Source organism: Mesoplodon mirus (assembly GCF_964341445.2).
Source record: "Mesoplodon mirus genome assembly, chromosome: 4".
Lineage (NCBI taxonomy): Eukaryota > Metazoa > Chordata > Mammalia > Artiodactyla > Ziphiidae > Mesoplodon > Mesoplodon mirus.
In genome coordinates this window covers 146,561,986-146,579,748 of record NC_138979.1, presented here as the reverse complement: position 1 = coordinate 146,579,748, position 17,763 = coordinate 146,561,986, and the positions used below count along the sequence as shown (strand labels likewise).

Genomic DNA, 17,763 nt, shown 5'->3' with positions numbered 1-17,763 from the left:
CGGGGAGGCAGCGGGAGGGCGCGCCGCTAACCCAGCACCGGGCCCGAAGAAGCACGCCCACCCCCGCGCCACCTCGCGGTGCCACTTAATGAAGGAGTGCGGCGGGCGACGCGGAACGTCCCCCTTACCTGAGCAGCCCCCGCATGCTGAAAAGGCGGCTCTGCGCTCCGGGTACAATGGGATCCGGTTAAACAGTTTCCTTCACAGCCGCTCGTAGGTTACCAACTCGCAGGTGACATCACCCTCTCCTCGCCTGATAGGATACAATGCGGCGCTCACTGCGCATGTACTCCCGGGCACGGCCCGCACGCTCCTGGGAGTTGTATTTCACATTCCACAAGCAGAGCCTGGGTAGCTACGCTACTGAGGGTGTTCAAACTACACTTCCCGACGCATTCCTGGGCCTCTTCGTCCCCGCCCCCAGCCCCGCCCCCGCCGCGACCCGCCCCCTCCCCGCCCTCCAGCCTTGCAGTGTTAGTGTTGGTCTTTCAAAAACCGAGCTGCGGACTCAGCGGGCGAGAGTGGGGGCAGGCACCCTTCGGTCATGCCCTTTGACTTGACCTCCACTCGGTCCCATGTGGGCTCTGAGGGACCAGAGGGGTCCGGGGCTAGTGTGCACCAGCCAGGCAGCTCTGACCAACCGGGCTCTGCTGGCCCCAGCTGGAAAGAGAAGATGAAGCCTTTCACTGCCTTCCCTACGCGTAGCAACTAATTAATAGGATGCATTGGTTTTATGGGTTAAATACGGTCCTGGAATTCCCCCATGTCCCGGAGGATGAGGGACGCCGACCCCGAAGGAGAGAAATCCCCCTTTGCCCCACTTGGTACAAATTACCCTTCTGTCTTCTCTTTCCTTCTCCCATTTAATGGAGTCAGGGTGACCAGCCAGAACTCGGAGAATAGCTTAGTTGGCTGAGCTGACCGAATAACGGAGGGTGTCACTAATAAAAATGCAGTGTAACAGACTAGACAGTTGCCTCAACCCTCCGTCCGGGAGCCAGCTGCTGCTGCAGAGATAATACTATCGGGCAGCCATGCTTTTGTTCTTCCCTGCAGCAGACTTCCCGCTCTCATGGCTCTCAACTCCCAGGAAGACAACATCCTTGCCTAAAGTTTTAATAAATGACGTATATGTATACATGTACTTTTAAATCCACAATACTCTCCTCTCAATTTACATACCTCACTCTCACTCAAGTTTCTTAAATGACCTAAACCAAAAAACACTGTGCTGTTCAAGAAGGGCTGTGATTGTAATACACCTAAATGTTTAAAGGTAAGCAAAAGGTGTGTAGCAGAATTCTGAACCTTCAGGAAAATTTTATTTTTAATATGTAAAATTTTTGCATGGCACTTTTCATTAGTCAATGAGTACCAAATATTATGAAAAATTAACATTGAGAGCAAATCTCTAGGTGTCTTTTTAAACGAAGAAAAAATCAATACATCTAGTTATTCCAGTTGTAAAGGTAGAGTAAATTATTATGGCATTCAAGGTCTTAATCACATATAAGGATCAGTTCACACCCCCATTTCCACTAGCAAAATCTTAGAAGACTACATCTTGTGAAAAGAAAGTTCACAATTAAAATTTCAAACAACTCTCCACCTAATTGTTGGTGACAGTCTTCTTATCACTCTTATTTTCTCACGTGTTTGTGCAACAATAACTTGGGTTCAAGAGAAAAATATTCATGGAACTAGAGGATCTCAGGGGAGAGGGAAATGCTTTGTTTTGCCGAGAGAGGGATTTTAGTACTGAATTCTGCTTTTCTTTTGTCAAACCAATTCCTTATAGCCCAAACATATTTTTCTCTACTGAAGGAAGATAACTTTGAATGTTGCTCCCCTGTTCTGAGCCATTCTGTCCATTCCAAATATTGTCTTAAATGGAACCTAGACAATACAAATGTTCCACTGGCCAACAGATCAAGAGTACAATCAGTGATATTCTAGCTAATGGGTAGACTTAATGTATTGCAGTTCACTGTGAGAAAATATTCAGAAAGAAACTTGACCTGGGATGATTCTAAAAGCTCTCCCAGTTTTGTAACTGTGTAAAGCTTTTAGATGGAAATATAATCAGTGAGCTCGAAACTTATTGAGTCAGATTGGATGTGGAGATTCTTTATAAGGCAGGACTTAGCCTTACAGATAAAATTATATGACAATATTGAGGTACACTCTGAGGAGTAACCCTATAGGATAAATCACCCTATAGTAAGTTCTCCTGGGTCTTCGGTAATGAAGGAGAGGATGAAACCTGCCTGAAGAAGAAATTCCATTCTCTAGAGCAATTAATATTATAGGGATGTGCCATGTTACATAGCTCATTTTTATATGTAAAGGACATCATACACACTAGATTATAAGCACAGAAATGTGTGGATGTACGCATGTGAGCTGCCCTTCCTATTAAATAGATATAAATTTAGATAATAAATATTGAAAGCAAGGCATTATGTCTGGAAGCATTTTGTTATGAGTGATGGATCTGAACTGATCCCTGCACACTATTTCATTGGTAACCAAGGGAAACAAAGATGGCTCTTCAGCATCAGAAATGCAGTCCATGGACCTGGGACCAGAGGAAACTTAACAACTTCTATGGAGACAGAAAGAAACTCTCTCTCTCTCTCTCTCTCTCTCTCTCACACACACACACACACACACATTCACGTACACTCATTGTGTGTGTTTGTATTTCTTTCTAGGTGACTAAGTAGTCTCATGCACCATCAAAAACACCCATTCTGTCTAGCTTAACTTATGTTCTCAGTCAAAGGATTTTGTTAATTTTTTTCTTTTCTTTTTAAAGGACAGCTGCTGTTCTAGAATGATCTGAAGAAAGGCCTTGTCTTTCCCCATAATCATTGCCTATTAATTAGGAACCCAGGGAACCACTGAAGATAGATTTAACTGACCATCTACAGGTGAAGGAGGGGGAAAATCATTGCCTATTAATTAGGAACCCACGGAACCACTGAAGATAGATTTAACTGACCATCTACAGGTGAAGGAGGGGGAAAGGCACCATGGGATATTTTGCTGATCTTTCAAAATAATCTCTCTCAGTTCTGGTTACAAGGTTTTACTCTAGATGTTGGGTTTTAGATAAGGAAGGAAGTGAGATATCAACAGAGAAAGAATTTTAAGTTTGTAGCCCTGCCTGTGTTTTCACACTATTGCTTGGTGTTTTGCAACAATTAAGGTGGTGTGCTGAGCCCAGGTTTGGGATCATGACATTTTCCCACTTCCAAGCAATATGACTTTGCTTATTTCATGTTGCTTATTTTCTCTGAGCTTCAGTTTCCTTATTTTTCAAATGGAGCTAACAATAAACCTACTTCATAAGGGTTTTTTAGGATTAAATTTGGTGAGACATATAAAAACCCTTTTCAAATTGAAAAGAACTGTACAAGTGCTAGTTCTTGTTATTATTTGCAATTTTCCCCTGAAGATTATCTCAGAAATGTCAGCCCTAATTATGGAACAAGTTAATAAAAACCTAGTTAAATAAAAAATCTTATTCTTAAGAAATTATTAGAAATTATACAGTGCACATATTATCTCAGTAATTTGTAAGTTGGCAAAATGTTCTTTGAGGAAAAGAAATGAGAAATCCAAATTAAACAGTGCTGGTCCTCAGCTTGTTTTCTTATCCATGCCTTGTTCTTCCACAGCCCCAAGCTGTCCTCAGTATCCCAGGTCATCTTCCCCAAGCTTCACAGCCTGGCAAGGTACTGCCGGGAGATTGGAGGTAGGAGAAAGGGAGAAGCCAGGGTGTTGCTTTACCTCCACAGAATTGCGCTGGGAGATGTTTCCGGCAGCAGCAGCATTTTCCCCGTTGAACTGGTTCTTCGTGGTTCCAGCTTCTTCCAGGTCACCCTGGCCTCTGTCAATGCCATCTTCTCCGACTGTCCCTCCAGCCTACAGGTGGAGGTAGCTTCCTGCTGTTGCTAATCTTTTGTTGTATGTTTGTTTTCTCAGACCTTCTATCACCTGTGTGACCAATTCCCTGTCCTATATTATATCTGTTTTAAATACTTAGAATGGTTTTTGTTTTTGTGGTGGAACACTTAACTAATATACTCATGTCTTAGTTCAAGTTCTTTTAGGGGCAAGCAGCAGAAACTTTCTATGGCCAGTTTATGCAAAATAATGAAAGTATTAAGATTTATTCAAAGGGTTGAACAACCAAGGCTCCACCTAAGAGCAGGAGCCAGACCAGCCCTGGGAACCCAAACAGTGGTAGGTTTTGGACCTTCTCTCCAGAGCATTGCTCTAATAGCCTTCAGCTTCTGTGTCTCTTTGCTCCAAAGTTCAAATTCCTGAGAGAAACTGATTACCCCATCTCAGAGCGACTATCTGTAACATTTATCTACAGCAGTGATTCTTTTTTTAATTAATTTATTTATATTTTATTTTTGGCTGTGTTGGGTCTTCGTTGCGGTGCGCAGGCTTCTCATTGCGGTGGCTTCTCTTGTTGCGGAGCACGGGCTCTAGGTGCACAGGCTTCAGTAGTTGTGGCACGTGGGCTCAGTAGTTGTGGCTTGCAGGCTCTAGAGCTCAGGCTCAGTAGTTGTGGCGCACGGGCTTAGTTGCTCCACGGCATGTGGGATCTTCCTGGACCAGGGCTCAAACCCGTGTCCCCTGCATTGGCAGGCGGATTCTTAACCACTGCGCTGCCAGGGAAGCCCTACAGGAGTGATTCTTTTTTTTCTTTTCTTTTCTTTTCTTTTTTATTAGTTTCTGCTTTATAACAAAGTGAATCAGTCATACATATACATCTGTTCCCACATCCCTTCCCTCTCAGGAGTGATTCTTAAAGTATGGGCCCCAGATCAGCAGCATTAATGTCACCTGAGCACTTATTAGAAATGCAAATGCTGGGGCCCCACCCACAGACCGAATGGAAAAGAAACTTTAGGGCTGGGTCGCACAATCTTGTTTTGACAAGTCCTCAAGCTTATTCTGACACTCATGAAAGTTTTTGAACCACTTGTCTATAGCAGAGATTACAATATCGTGTGGCTCAGATATGATCACTCAGGACCTATCCCTGTGTGTCTGGGAGTCTTCCCAGAGAGGAAGAAGTGCTGTGAACTTGGCAGCCACCCCTAAGAGGTGTCAGGTAAAGCTGGTAAATTTGTCAGGATCTTAATGGTAAAATTTGGTTCTTCCTGAGGGAGAAGACTTTGTAGCATTCTGAACCAACGAAATCAATTTAGTCGCTGCAAAGGCATCTGGAAAAGATTCATTTCACTGTATTTAATTGAGAACACAGAAAAGCTGAAAAACCAGCATTGGGGCAAGACAAGCGAGTTGGAATCTTATAGAAACCTAAGAACAGTAACAATACCGTCAGGCCACAGTAACAGGGGATGTGAAAATAGCTCCAGCCACTCAAAGTCTCTCCAGACCAGTCTCATCTGAACAGCTTCTGGGAATTTAGAAACAGAAATTCTCCTTTGACTATCTTAGCTACAATCCCTGTATCAGCTTATTTATAACTGGCTTACCCTTAGCCTGTCTATGAGACCTGCACTTTTTTTTTCTTTTAATAAATTTATTTATTTATTTATTTTTGGCTGCATTGGGTCTTCGTTGCTGCGCGCAGGCTTCTCTTGTTGCGGAGCATGGGCTCTAGGCGCATGGGCTTCAGTAGTTGTGGCACACAGGCTCAGTAGTTGTGGCTCATGGGCTCTAGAGCACAGGCTCAGTAGTTGTGGTGCACGGGCTTAGTTGCTCTGCAGCATGTGGGATCTTCCCGGACCAGGGCTCGAACCCGTGTCCCCTGCACTGGCAGGCGGATTCTTAACCACTGCACCACCAGGGAAGTCCCGAGACCTGCACTTTTCAATCCCGTACCAATGGCCCCATGTGGCTGTTTAAGTTTAAATTAATTAAAATTCAATAAAATGTAAATGCACAGTTCCTCAGTTACAATAGCCGTATTTCAAGCAATGAAGCCACACAAGGCTAATGGATATCGTATTGGACATCTCAGAAATAGAGTATTCTCATCATTTCAGAAAGTTTTATTGGACACCACTGCCCTAGACTTTTACCTCATGAATTTTCATCCCACCATGCTGAAACCTACCCTTTCCCCCCCCATCTTTTCCAGGTCAAATTCCAGGGAGAAAGAAAGAATGAAAGAGAGAAAGAGAGGGGGAAAAAATCTGATTGTTCCAGTTCACCATTTTAAGGCAATTCACACTATAAATCACCAGCCACCATGAAAAAAAACATATAGCCAAACCGAAAAATGGCCAAAAATCTTGAATAGGCACCACATACAACCGCGCCACCCCCAACATCCAAATGGTCAATGAACATATGAAAAGATACTCCAATGAATTAGCCCTCAGGGAAATATAAATAAAGGCCACAATGGGATGCTACTACACACTCATCAGATTGGTTAAAATTAAAAGGACTAACTATACCAAGGATTGGCAAAGATGAGAAGCAACTTAAATCCTACACTGCCAGTGAAAGTATAAGTTTGTGTAACTGCTTTAGAAAACTCTGTTAGTATCCACTAAGAGTGAACGTTCACATACTTTATATAGCCCAGCAATCCACTCCTAGAAATATACCCAACAGAATTGTGTATATACATACATTCACCAAAAGACAAATATTTGAATGTTCGCAGCTATGCTATTCAGCCCATGGTTGCCATGCAATATTGGGGATATACTTATATTAAAAATATTCTTTGTTGTTTGTCTGAAATTCAAATTTAACTGAGAGTTCTGTATTTTTATTTGCTAAATCTGGCAACCCTATTATACTCTCAAACTAGAAACAACACAATTGTTCATCAAAAGTAGAATGCATAAATCGATTGTGGCATAGACACATAATTAATACTATATAACCAGAGTCAGCAAACTTTTTCTGTAAAGGGTTACATAGTAAATACTTTAGGCTTTGTGGGCCATATGATCTCTGTTACAACTACTCAACTCTGCCACTGTAGCATGAAAGCAGCCATTGGTGTAAATGAATGAGCAGGGCTATGTTTCAATAAAACTTTCTTTTCAAAAACAGTCAGCTGGCCTGTAGGAAATAGTTTTACAGGCTACCCAGCAATGATAATGTATGAGTTGTGTCTACATGTAAGAATAGAATGAACCTCACAAAATAACATTGACTGAAAAAGTGTTTATGGTGTGATTACATAAAATTCAGAAACAGGTGCAACTAATGGTGGTGTTAGAGACAAAATAGTAGTACCTTCAGGGGATAGTAATAGGAAAGAGCATGAAGAAAGTCTCTGGGGTGCTGGTATTGTTCAAATTTTTTATCTGAGTTATACAGGTATTTCACTTTGTGAAAATTCATCATGCTGTACATAATGATTTGTGTGATTTTATGTATGTGCATTATATGAAAATAAAATATTTATATAAATTAAAAACTAGGTCAAATTATCTCAACATCATGCCCATAAGAAATTATTTTAGGAATTCTGGTACCCAAGTTTTTGCTTTTTCCTAATTATAACAGGAATTCATGTTCTTTGTAGAGAATTTAGAAAATCTTGCTACTTAATGTGATAAAATCTTGCATAAGTCTACAAACAAGTGAGAAAGATTAACATTTCTTTCTCCTGCCCTCCTTCTCTTTCAAACTCAGGATCATTTTATGGCTTATTTTATTTAAAAATATACCTTGGGAATTTTCTATGTCATTGATTTTTTTTTTTTTTTTTTTTTTTTTTTTTTTGCTGTACGCGGGCCTCTCACTGCTGTGGCCTCTCCCGTTGCGGAGCACAGGCTCCGGACACACAGGCTCCGCGGCCATGGCTCGTGGGCCCAGCCGCTGCGCGGCATGTGGGATCTTCCAGGATAGGGGCACGAACCCGTGTCCCCTGCATCGGCAGGCGGACTCTCAACCACTGCGCCACCAGGGAAGCCCCATTGATTTTTTTTTTACATTTAATGGCTGCATGATGTTTTATCATGTGAAGGTAATCATTTTCTATTTAATCAATCACCTATTATAGAATAAGTCATTTCCAATTTTTTGATATTATCAATAACTGATGTACATCCTAGTTCAGTTGTGCCCATTCATGATTATATCTTTAGGAGTACAAATATAGCATAGGAGAACATAAAGGTTTTTAATGCTTTTGATACAGATTGCCAAATTGACCAGATAACTTGTTTTTATTATTTGTTGATATTATGGTTGATGTTTCCTGTGAGCCCACGTAGGTCTGGTAACCTCTCTGAGAGAATTGAATCACGTCCTGAAAGCAACTTAAACTGTTTGAGACAAAGTCTAATCATGCTAATGGGCTGGCTGAGGGAACTACCATAAGAATGAATGTCCAAGGGAAAGGGAAGTACTCCTGCTGTCCCTAGTTATCTGGCCTCTAGGATACGCTAGGTGTATTCATTTGTAAGGAATACATAACAGGGTACCACAGACTGGGTGGCTTAAACAACAAAAATTTATTATCTCACAGCTCTAAAGGCTGGAAGTTAAAAATCAAGGTGTGGGCAGGTTTGGTTCCTTCAGAGAGTTGTGAGGGAAGGATCCATTCCAGGCCTCTCTCCTTGGCTTGTAGATGGCCACCTTCTCCCCATGTTTCTTCATGTCATCCTCCCTCTATGTGTGTCTGTCCCTGTGTCCAAATTTCCACTTTTTTTTTTAAGATGTTGGGGGTAGGAGTTTATTAATTAATTTATTTATTTTTGCTGTGTTGGGTCTTTGTTTCTGTGCGAGGGCTTTCTCTAGTTGTGGCAAGCTGGGGCCACTCTTCATCGCGGTGCACGGGCCTCTCACTATCGCGGCCTCTCTTGTTGCGGAGCACAGGCTCCAGACGCGCAGGCTCAGTAGTTGTGGCTCACGGGCCTAGTTGCTCCACGGCACGTGGGATCCTCCCAGACCAGGGCTCGAACCCGTGTCCCCTGCATTAGCAGGCAGATTCTCAACCACTGCGCCACCAGGGAAGCCCCTCAATTTCCACTTTCTATAAGGACACCAGTCATATTGGATTATGAGGTCACTCTAATGACATCTCTTTAGCTTGATTACCTCTGTAAAGACCCTATTTCCAAATAAGGCTACAATCTAAGGTACTGGGGGTTAGGATCTCAACGCATGAATTTTTTGTTGTTGGGGAGGGGAGAACACAATTCAACCCTTAACACTAGGTAAACCCAAATAAGAGAAAACGCTTTCTTGCTCTCAGCACCAGTGTTATACACCAGCATGCTATATTCACATAAATTTTAAAGCAGTTGAACATCTGATTAGAAGATATAGACAGGATCAAAAATCCGAAGACAGCAAACTGAAACTTCTCAAGAATAACAGAAACAGAAATACAGAGTGCTTCCTGCATTATATGCGGAAGCCTTGATTCTGACTCTTTCTAGTTTTGAAGGCTGACGTCTTGCCTCCAGGTACACAGTCCTGTCACTCTTGATCAAGAATTCTCAGATGAAGACTCCACAGACTTTCCATTGGTAAAAATTCTCTGGCCATACATACATTTTAGACAAACCATCCCAAGTTAGCTTTCAAAATATCCCCTACTGACTGTGTCATACAATTTTCATTTTCTTTTTCTCTTTAAACATCAAATCTCTGCATGGGCTCTTAAACACTCAAATGGGCAGTTCATGTGTGGCAAAATCTTGTCTATAAGTAAAAGATGGGCTGCGTGTTCCTCGGAGAGAAAGAATTCTGTTTACTTTTTTCGGTTTTGTAACTTTCCTCATTGGGAATTATCCTGGCAGATATAGTCTCCTTTGTAGCTGAAATATTACAGCTTGTAGGATTTATGTAAGAGCCTTGTATCACAGCAGGTTGTGCTAGCACTTAGGCACTGGATTTGGAGATTAGGGATGACTTTAGTCCTGTATTACATGAGAACCTTGTGATGTGGAATTTCTCATGGAAAGCCACACTTCAGTACAATATGTCATGGCACATTATCTTTGTGAGAATATTTTCTCTTCACCAAACTGTGATTGTAACCTTTTCTCTTGGGTTGTCTGTGCCCTCTCCCTGTGTCTCAAGCTCCTAAGATAATATTTTGGGTTGTCAGAAGACTAGCCACCCAGTTAAAGGGGAAAAGGAGATATTGGAATGCTTTATTCTGGCTTTGCTTTCCTGCAAGCGACAGGTTTTCTTCCCTGGGGTTTATGTTAGTGTTTTAGAAAATTATATTCATTTAAATCTAAACATAGTTAAAGCAAGTAAAATATGACCCTGTTACTTTTCAGTCATGTAACAGTAATTCTGAATAACAGTATAACCTTCCTCATATGTATGTGAAGTTAACTATATTGGAAATTCACCTCTGACTACAAACCCACTAGATTTTGCAAGTTGAGTAGCTTTGAGTAAGGTCAATGCTAGGATGGGAATTTCTAAAGAAAACCCAGATGTCTCAGAGATGAATACAGGATTTAAAGTAAGTTTCATTGTATCCCTAATACTAGATGCAGATCTCCACAATCATCATTTCAGGAAGCCTTTTCACTATGCATATCCCTTCTTAAAATGTGCAGGTGAAGCGTCCCCTGCTCAAGGTGGCTCTACATTGGAGCCCATGACATTGCCTCACAAAAACCCATTGTGAAATTTCAGGAATTTTGTTAGCCAGGTGTTAAACACAGTTAATATTAAAAATTAAAGTACATAAATTACAAATAAATTATATTAAAAACAAAGGTGATAAATATTCAGAACTCATCACTTAGTAATTGCTACATTTTACTATTATCCGATCTTGAGGTTCCACCTGAAACTGAATGACAGAAATACTACATCATGGCTTACTGCTGCACTTCTCTTCCCAAATCCACACTCAGTGACATCACATTGGTAGCTTGAAATCAGTCATGGTGGAGTAGTTACATCATGGAAACCTGCAAATGCTACAAAGTAGGGCTTCCCCCACCGATCCAGTTGTTGAAGGGTTACTGGCATCTTCCTCCCCCTGCATTTGTTGCAGAAGAGAAGAACCCTCCTCTAACTGGTATGCAATGTTCTGTATTTTCCTCTCCTGACTTCATTCTGCTGTTGGGTCCTAGAAGTGGAGTACATGTGTCATCACACTCAACTTGGGCAGAAGTGTGGCATCATATCCCGTGCTGAGAAGAGCCCAGTTCCTGACTGGGTTCAGGGAGCTGAGCATTTTTGCTCCAACAGGAAAGAGGAACTTGGTTTAGTAGGGGGGTAGTTGTCTTGAACCCAGAAGAGAAGGAAGTCAGCCTGGGGCTATTGTAGGTATCAGAGAGAATGCAGAGAGAATTCTAGAATAACGGCACCAGCACTGAGGCTGCATGACTACACAGCAGCTTAGAACAGAGTCCCACATGCTGTCTTTAAAAACATTTTCACGAGTCTACAAAATAGTGATTAAAATAATCTTAAAAAGACAATGTGTAGAGTTTTTATGAAATGAAATTTGTTTCATACAAAGACTGTTCCTTATTCAGGGATCATAGGTTAAAATCTCAAGAGTAATAAAGACAATTTTTTTTTTTTTTTTTTTTTGGTACACGGGCCTCTCACTGCTGCGGCCCCTCCCGCCGCGGAGCACAGGCTCCAGAAGCGCAGGCTCAGCGGCCATGGCTCATGGGACCAGCCGCTCCGCGGCACGCGGGATCCTCCCGGACCGGGGCACGAACCCACGTCCCCTGCATCGGCAGGCAGACTCTCAACCACTGCGCCACCAGGGAAGCCCTAAAGACGATTTTATTAGAAGCATGAAACTATTATCCAAAATATATACATAGGTAGTTTATATCTTATGAATTATTTTGTCCCCGAAGTCCATTTTGTACCCATTTTCCCTGCTTGCACTAGAGAATACTTGTTTTTTCTTAAGAAAATTTAATGTTATAAATGGTGATCAGGTTTCCAGGCTAGACCAAAAAAAGCAAATACATCCCAGTATTCTGGGAGTTGAGTCATACCATTCATATTGTTAGCCTGAAGTCTGAATGGTAGGGAAAGAGGTCGTCTTCGCAGCAATAAGAGGTAGTCTGCTCTTCGCATAAGAGGGGCAGAAGAGAAGAAAAAAGCATAGCTTTTCCTTCTCCTGAGCCAATGGATGGTGAAATAGGAAAATCTGAACCAGTAAAGTTTGTTCTCATCCACCCCCTCACCTCACTTGATGCCTTACTCTCCTAGTATCTGATAATCCTTCTCACCAGGCTCCCATTCCCTCACGATACTCTGTATTCTCCACCACAGTACCTTCAAAGGTCTGTATGAATTGCTAAAGTGCTCCAAGGTTCAAAACTTACTTGCCCTCTCCTACCCTCAGTCATAGCCCATCCATCCATTTTTCTACCACAGCTGGTCTCAAGTGTCATTGGACAAGTTTACACATATGTGTGAATGTCTGATAGTCCCTAATTTTCCAGAGCCATTTGAATTTTTAGGAACAGATTTTGCAAACATACGTTATTTCTAATTGGCAGTATATTGTGAAATATAAAAAACAAACAAAAATTACAAAAAACCAAGAGAGTAGGAGTCGGGGAAGAGGGCTGGAACGGGAAGGAACAGGGCACAGAGCACACTGCAAACTAGTTGCTTAATCCTTTAAAGTGTGTTTGTGATTTTCACAAACTCTTCCCTTTGACCTTCAGATTTTCCTGAACTGGCCAAACGTGGATTTGAACTAATCCTTGTTTTGGAAATTACCCACTGGTACAGGCAGAATAACGAGTGTTTCAAGATTAAACATTACAATTCTCTACATTTTTTCACCCTCATACTTGAAAAACTCACACATTTCTCACAAGGGTTTTTTAAAATGGGAACTGTGACGCTTCCAGCCATAGAAGGAGGGTGGTGTGAGTGTGTGTGTGTGTGCACATGCACTCATATGTGTGCTGGAGTAGGTTGCAGATGTATGGATGCATACACAAGCTATTTATCATTTTGCAAGAAGAGCTCAATATATAATTAAACACGCAAGTGACTCTAGCCTTGCCCAGTTTAGGAGACGTCTTAATCAGCTCTAAAATACAAACTCACATCTATAATTCCTTCTGTCCAGCTATTCCCTTCTCAGACCAAGGTCCTCCTGCTGTGGTTACTGTGCATATTCTATTTACAATTATAATCTCATTGCTGCTTTTTTCCTAGTTAAAAGTATACTTACTCCCCTATGCTTTGCAAAAAACAGGTGTCCTCTGGTGCTTAAATTGCCTTTTGATCTATTGTTCAGAGTTAACCAGAACTCTCCAGTCTCATCTCTCACTCAGCCATTTCTCATTAACAATAAATGCTTATCAGTAAGCTATAGTTATTCATCTATAAACCTAAACACTAATGAACAACTGCAAATGTTGATAAACAACTACCAGGTGTAAACAATAGAAGGGAGCTTGCACAGATGGTGATCATTGTGGGTCAAATCTTTGTCTTGCATTTGTAGTGGGTGAGGAGCCATGCAAAACACAAAGCAACATGGCCTCTGGCCTTGAGGAACTGAGAAATAAAAAAAATAAGAGTACATCTCTCATTTCACCACAGGGAACTTCACCAGAGAAAGGGGGAAAACCTCAGCAATTTGAGCCAAAGTCAGAAGTGTTTTTGAAATGGAAATTGTGCTTCTCTTTGGACTGAGTTGAAAGGCAAGAGAATAACTACTTGTCACTTACATTTTCGGCTAGGACACACCTGCTTACTTTTTTGTCCTAGAGCACCACTGTCTGATAGAAATATTACATGAGCCACATATGTACTTCAAGATGTTCTAGTACCCACATTAAAAAAGTACAAAGAAATATTGAATTTTCATAATATATATTTAACCAAATACATTCAAAATAGCTTTTCAACATGTAATCAAATAAAAATTATTAATTGGATAGTTTACATCCCTGTTTTCCACACTAAGTCTTCAAAATCAGTGTGTATTTTACACGGACAGCACACCCCAATTCAGACTAGCCACACGTGACCAGTGGCTACCTACCGGCCAGCGCAGGGCTAGAACATTCCATTCCAGAGAGTGCTCCATGTGAACTAAAGCTCATATTTAGTGAGGAAGGGACACTTCACTTTCTCATTCTGTCTCCATTTCCTACAGTCAGAAATTGGTTGGAGGGAGGAAAGGAATAGGGTCAATCATTTTGAAAGTTTTCCAAGGAGCAGTTTAGCAATGCTTGTTATCATCCCGAGGTACTTAGGGACTGAAAAGCGTCCTTGGGCAAAAGCAGACTTTCCTTGTGATGAATCAGAATTCCCTGCATTCTCGGGAGTCTGATTTATGTCCCTGCACGCTCACCACCCATAGGCCTGGCGCTGGCTTTTTGCGCAGTCTCCTCTGTGGTTTGGGTTGAGAGGAATTCCCTGATCCATACTATCTTTCCTATCTGGGACTACCCAAAGATAATTCACCCTGGAAGCATTTCCTTCTGTCTCTGGTCCTCTTTAAAATGCCAAGGCTCTGTCTCCAAGGGAGTGTAACTGTTATCAGTAGCTCCCACCTCTCTGGTGTTTGGATCTTTCAAAGCAATCTCAAGGGTGCTATGGTGTTTTATCCTCATGTACCTTTGTTAGGATTGGCACTTTGATAAAGAACCCACATTTCTGAAAAAAATCACAGTGACTTCATGATTAATCTCTGGCAAAGGTTTTCAAATTTTAGTGTGCATAGCAAGCTTTGAGGATGTTTGTTACTGTTGATGCCAGGGCTCTTTGACCTGAGGGTCAGGTCCGTGCAGAGCTCCATTTTTAAGAAGCACTGCAAGTAATTCTGAGTCCTGTGGCTAGGTGCTCTACAGTTTAGAAATACTAGTGGGTATTCGAACCCAGGTTCCTATACATGGAAGTCATTGCTTTGTGTCCTCAGCTGTACCATATCAGGTGGTAACACAGTAAATCACTTGCATTTTCACATGAAATTATGTTGCAAATCCTTTTTGCTCATCAGAAGGTTTCCCTGGCATCACAATATTCTGTGTCCTTTTGGAAAAAGGAGCTGCCGGACAGCTGCTGTTGTTGTTTTTTCCAGATAATAAAAGGGATGTATAGAAGCTAAATAAAAATAGAATATCACTTAGGGTGATACTAGGTTTGACACTGATTTATTTTTCTTCCCTATCCTTGTTAGGCTTTTTTTTTTCTTTTATCAATTTAATTACTTAATTAGTAAGGCTCTCTTTATTTTTTGTTTCTTTGTTTGTTTGTTTTTGCGGTATGCGGGCCTCTCACTGTTGTGGCCTCTCCCGTTGCGGAGCACAGGCTCCGGACGCGCAGGCTCAGCAGCCATGGCTCACGGGCCTAGCCGCTCCGCGGCATGTGGTATCTTCCCGGACCGGGGCACGAACCCATGTCCCCTGCATCGGCAGGCAGACTCCCAACCACTGCACCACCAGGGAAGCCCATGTAAGGCTCTCTTTAGATAAGCGTCAATATACAGATAAAGTGAAAAGAAAGTTGCCCACAGATCCATCATTCAAAAATGTTGGCTTCTTTCTTACAAAATGGATTCCTAAATAAACATAAATTCTGTTGTATCTGCCTTTTTCCCCTCCATTTTAACCTTATAATTCATTTTATGTTTAAAAATGTCTTCATCCATATTACTATTGTTTTTAATGTTAGTTTCTTCTCCAGTATACCATAATTTCATCAACCCTCTATGTTGGAACTTCTACTTTTTTTTTTTTTTTTAATAGACCTTATTTTTTTAAGAACAGTTTTAGGTTAATAGCTAAATTCAGAGGAAGGAACAGAGACTTCCCATATGCCCCCTGCCCTCACACACGCAAAGCCTGCCGGATTAGCAACATTCCTCCCAGTGGTACATTTGTTACAACTGATGAACCTACATTGACACATAATAATCACCCGAAGTCCATAGTTTACATTAGGTTCACTCTTGCAGTTGTATATTCTATAGGTTTGAGCAAATGTATAATACTATTACAGTACCATACAGAGTGGTTTCACTGCCCTAAAAATCCTCTATGCTCTCATATTCATCCCTCCCTCCCCCAGTCCTTAGCAATCACTGATTTTTTTTTTACTGCCTCCAGAGTTTTGATTTTTCCAGAATGTCATATAATTGGAATAATACACTATGTAGCCTTTCAGATTTCTTTTTTCTTTTCTTCTTCTTCTTCTCCTTCTTCTTTTTCTTCCCCTTTTTTCTTTTAACAAAGCTAAGGTTAAGATTCTTTATATACTTCTTTTTGGGAAAAGGGCTTAATTTTTAATAAATGGAAACATACAAAGCAGTAACTAACACCCATTTTCCACCTCCCAGAATTAACCACTATTAATGTTTCAATACATTATTTCCCAGCCTTTCCACCTGTATAAATATCTGAAAAGTATGCAAATATTCTTCTTTTAAAAAAGGATGAGACAGTTCCAAGTAAAATGAAAATTCTCTTTGGCTGTAATCTTCTAATCTGGTCCCCTTCATCCTCTGCAGATGAAATATCAGTGATGAGTTTGGTGCATATTGTAACCCATTTTTATACATAACACATATATCTAAAAGCATCTAGTAACATCTTGTTGTGCTTTTTTACATAAATAACATTGTTCCACATATATCGTTCTGCAGTTGGCTTTTCTCATGCAGCAATATGTTTTTGACATCTGTTCCCATGTAGTTATACATAAATCTAATTCAGTCCTTCATATTATGACTTCACCATCTCTTATTTATCTTTTCCCTATGTATGGAAATTTAGGCTCTTCCCCCTTCCTTCTTTTTTTTTGTCTATTATGAAGAGTTTGTGAACATGTCCTTATGTATTTCTCTTTGTGGATGTGTATCTTTTTCTCTAGATTAGATATCAAAAATTAGAATCATTGGGTCACAGAGTAAACACACAGTAGTATTTTTTTAAATAGACAGTATCAAATTTGTCTTCCAAAGTGGGTATGCCAAGTTAGTTTCCTATCAGCAGTACGTATCTATATTTTCAGAAACTTGACAATGCTTAACATTAGAAAAATTAAAAATTTTTCAGTATCATGGATGAAAAATAGCATATTGTTTTATTTTTGTTTGTTTGTTTTTTGCGGTATGCGGGCCTCTCACTGTTGTGGCCTCTCCCGTTGAGGAGCACAAGCTCCGGACGCGTAGGCTCAGTGGCCATGGCTCACAGGCCTAGCCGCTCCGCAGCACGTGGGATCTTCCCGGACCGGGGCACGAACTCGCGTCCCCTGCATCGGCAGGCAGACTCCCAACCACTGTGCCACCAGAGAAGCCCTAGCATATTGTTTTGAGTTTCTCAGATAAGTAGTAAGGTTAAGCATCTTTTCAATGTTTATTAGCTAAACATATACTTATGTACAACTATTTTATTATATTCCCAGGAAAAATTCCTGTTTGGTCTAAGACTGTATTTTAAGGCTTTCAAAACATATTTTGAAGTTTCTATCTAAAATTTTTGTAAATATTTATATTTTTGTCAAAACTACGATAAATTATCTATTTTCCACACTCTCACAAAACTCGATTATTCATTTGAATCTTTGCCAATCAGATAAACAAAAAGTGTACCTTGTTTTAATTTTTCATTTCTTTGATTGCCGGCAATGTTAAATATTTTTTCTTTTTAAAAAATACATCCAGGGGCTTCCCTGGTGGCTCAGTGGTTGAGAATCTGCCTGTCAATGCAGGGGACATGGGTTCGAGCCCTGGTCTGGGAAGATCCCACATGCCGCGGAGCAACTGGGCCCGTGAGCCACAATTACTGAGCCTGCGTCTGGAGCCTGTGCTCCGCAACAAGAGAGGCC

General features: G+C 41.0%; 1 protein-coding gene across 1 annotated transcript in view; it reads right to left on the bottom strand.

Annotated features, from left to right (window-relative positions):
• DAAM1 (dishevelled associated activator of morphogenesis 1) overlaps positions 1–239 on the bottom strand; it is a 176,084-nt gene extending 175,845 nt beyond the window's left edge. Inside the window, exon 1 of the mRNA XM_082617433.1 lies at positions 129–239. The gene's annotated coding sequence lies outside the window, so the exon portion shown is untranslated. The remainder of the gene's footprint in view (positions 1–128) is intronic.
• Between the last annotated feature and the right edge of the window lie 17,524 nt (positions 240–17,763).